General features: G+C 38.4%; 1 pseudogene; it reads left to right on the forward strand.

Moving 5' to 3' along the window:
• The first annotated feature begins 423 nt into the window (after nt 1-423).
• LOC129250311 (uncharacterized) lies at nt 424-1,284 on the forward strand (annotated as a pseudogene).
• Nucleotides 1,285-3,726: the final 2,442 nt, after the last annotated feature.

Below are 3,726 nucleotides of genomic sequence, written 5' to 3' on the forward strand. Positions count from 1 at the left end.
ATAGGGATCTTCGTCGGTACGGTGATCTTCGCATGGTGATTGGGTGGCCACCAAGTACGCCGTAAAGCGAGTGGATGGCTAGCCAATCCCCATGTGGAGCTTTCCTCTTAGTTCGTGTTGGTTTGGCCCCCATGCTATGGGGGTCAGACCACCACTTAAGCATCATCCCCGCGTCAAGAAGACCAACATGATGAGGAAGTGAGGCTTCAAGTCGATTAATATTTATTTCTTATTGGTTGTTTAGATATTTGTCACAAGGTGTATCTGTGAAGAGCATTGCATGGAGTTATAAGTTAGGTGCAACGACTGTGCGCGAAATAATACAGGAAACTTGTGAAGTTATCTGGAGGCTACTTTCTCCAGTTTACGTTAGCGAACCTACAAAATCGAAGTACAGGGATATTGCGAAGGATTTTTTTTGATATGTGGAACATTCGAAATCGTGTTGGTGCAATCGATGGCAAGCATGTTGCAATCAAATGTCCAGCCAAGTCAAGTTCGAAGTTTTACAACTACAAAAAATTCTTTAGCATCGTTCTGATGGCCGTTTGTGATGCCATGTATACTTTCACTGCAGTAAGCATCGGGAGTTATGGTAGTCAGAGTGACGGAGGTAATAAAATTTAAATGTAATAAGTTATTTCACCTAATATTACAGATGTATATTTTACAGGCATTTTTCAACTTTCATCGCTTGGACAGAACTTGATGCAAAATACTTTGCCACTACCGCCTCCCGCGCGTATATCTATGGAATCGCCCCAACCATTACCACATTTTTTCGTTGGTGATGCTGCATTCCCATTGAGAACAAACTTGATGCGTCCATATCCCGGTTTTAACTTACCAAGAACCAAGCGGATTTTTAATTATCGATTTCAAGAGCGCGTAGAGTAATAGAGAACAGCTTTGGAATATTAACGGCGCAATGGAGAATTCTTCGCACCACGATTGAATGTGACCCTAAAAATTGCGAAAAAGTAGTGCTAGTGCATTGTTTTACACAATTTTATAATTTTGAACGATCACAATCGTTGGTATTGCCCTGAAAATTATGTTGATCGTCAAGAACCAGACAACATCGTTCATTGTGGGGAATGGCGACGAGAAATTAATAGTGAATCGTCATTACCACGTATACGGACTACAATTCGGAGAGCCTCAACAAATGCATTTAATATCCGCGATAGGCTTGCTGATTATTTCATAAATGAAGGAGCTTTACCATACCAAGATGACAATGACCTTTCCATTACATATAAAATTGAAAGACATGTGAAGTGAAACAAATATAAATATAATGAATTATTTTATTATTTATGTTAATTTATTTATGAATTTTATTTAGGAATTTTTAGTTATGCAATTTATATACATAAATATACTTACAAATATAAAGTCCAACTGTAAATTTATGCGGTTAAAAATATTTGGAAATATTTTCATTCTTCAAGTAGTTCTTTTATTATTTCAAAATTCAGGTACAAAGTTTACATGTTTACAAAATCACAGTATTCATATTCCACATTCTTTCTTTTCGTATGCTATAAAATTCAAAATTCAAAGATTCTTAAAAGTAAACTTAAAAAAATTCAATAAAAGATAAAAATAAAAAAAAAAATTCAGCGAATTATAAAGCTAAATTAAAAAAAATTCAAACTAAGATAAAAATAAAAAAAAATTCAAACTAAGAAAAAAAAACTACGAACCCGCATTCCGGCTCCTGCTCTACTTTAAATATCACCTCGAGGACTCTCTGCATGGCCCGGGCTTGCTTAGCTGCACTCATTTTGGCAACCATTGAGCCAATCATGTAACCGAATGAGTCCGCCGAGTTGTTTGGTTTATTTTCTTTTTCTAGGCATCTCTTTTTCAAGAGATCGATTGCTTCCAAGATGCCATTCTCAACCTCAGCACTTCTGTCGCATTTTTTTCCGCTAGGTCGCTGTGACTGGGGTGGAGATGTCGCTGATGTTGATGGCAATGGTGAGTCTACATCATCTAAAAACTCTTCTTCTGGCACTATTGGTGGCAACGGTGGGAGCATAGAAGTAGCAATTGAAGGCGTAAGCGAAGCTAATATACTTCTGGGCACACATTTTGTGAGCACCTAATTCTTTAAAAAAACATTATTAGTTATCGCTTTATAAAAATATTCCAAATATACTTACGGTCGAGGAATAACATGCGGCCTTAAAAATGACATGCTTTCAAGCAGATACCACGGCCTCTGGTAGTCTGCTCCACTGCTTGATGGTGCTTCTGATTTTCTGGCTTCTCGCGAAGAGCTAACCACCTCCGTCTGCATACCTCACCTTTAAAATAACTTTGTTATGAAATTTGAAATACTAGTAAATATAGCTCCCACTCACCACTTGGGCCCAGCTCCTTTCCCATCTGTTCCCATATCATCGTTTTCCTTCCCTGGAACTTATATACATAGAGGATTGCTCTTGTCGTAGAGTTCCTTTTTATCTTGTACTAGGGATACAAGATGCTCATCGTTCAGCGCCATTTCCGTGTTTAATATGTTTGTACACAAATTTATGAATATATATGCATATGCATCTGCTTGTATCGACACAATGTTGCCATTGATATTTTTGCTTACACACTTTTTCACACATCCGCGTTATCAGTTACAATTTTTCATTGTTTAATAAACCAAAGCCAAAAACCAACAAATGCATTTATCTATAATTAACATTATTGAACAGTATTTTTAAGCTATTTTAACAAAAATTATCATTTTTCTAAGTTTATTTTGTAAATGATTTCGAAATGTACTGTTTGGCAACACTGCGTGGTGAGAGAGCAATCAGCTGGGTCGAAATTACAGAATTTTTTTAATAATCGTGAAATAAAATCTACGGTACTACGATACGGAAGGAAGGAACTTTTCGTTTACATGGGGTTCTCATTAGTTTGATTGAAACAGCTGGGTCGGAATTGCGTTTACGGGCTTCACTGTTTTCAGCATAAAGCTGAAAGCAATGCCAGTCTTTAGTCGACTTGGGCACACAGCAGAGAAATGAACACCGAAAAGCTACAAGTCATGGATGAGTACGGCTTGGCAGCTATTGTCGAATCATTTGAAATTATGTCATTTAAAATCAGCATTTACTGTCGCTCACGCCTGTTTGGAGGATTTGGATCTCGAGTTTATTGCCAGTGACCTACCCTGCAAGTGCAATGCGACGTTAATGAGACTTAAGGGGAACCTGCAACGAGAGATTGGAAGACGTAGCACAGGTCAGCACGGCATGACATTTAGAGTGAACACTAGTGACTCTCTGTCGATCATCGTGAATGCCAATCGTTCTCGCTTGCCTTTGCTAACGCTACCTAAATTTAGTGGTGCCTACCCCGAATGAAGCAACTTCTTCTCTATGTTCACATTCGTCATTGATAACGATGACGACCTAACGCAAAGCGATAACCTGCAATATCAGCGTTCCTGCTCGAATTGTGCTGCTCTGGCACTATCTAACCATTGGAGATAAACGAAACTAATTACAAAAATGCATTAAATGTATTAAAGAAAAACGTTGTGATAATAAGCGGATTATCTTTCAGGCACCCACCAGACAAATTTTTGGGCTGGATAGGGCAGGTGCATCCGTAAGTAATCTACTGGAGTTGACGGACAAGGTTACGTCGCACACACGCGCGCTACAGTTGCTTGGGTCGCAGGAACAAATCGCTGACTACATCATAGTTGAACTA

Source organism: Anastrepha obliqua, chromosome 6, assembly GCF_027943255.1.
Source record: "Anastrepha obliqua isolate idAnaObli1 chromosome 6, idAnaObli1_1.0, whole genome shotgun sequence".
Lineage (NCBI taxonomy): Eukaryota > Metazoa > Arthropoda > Insecta > Diptera > Tephritidae > Anastrepha > Anastrepha obliqua.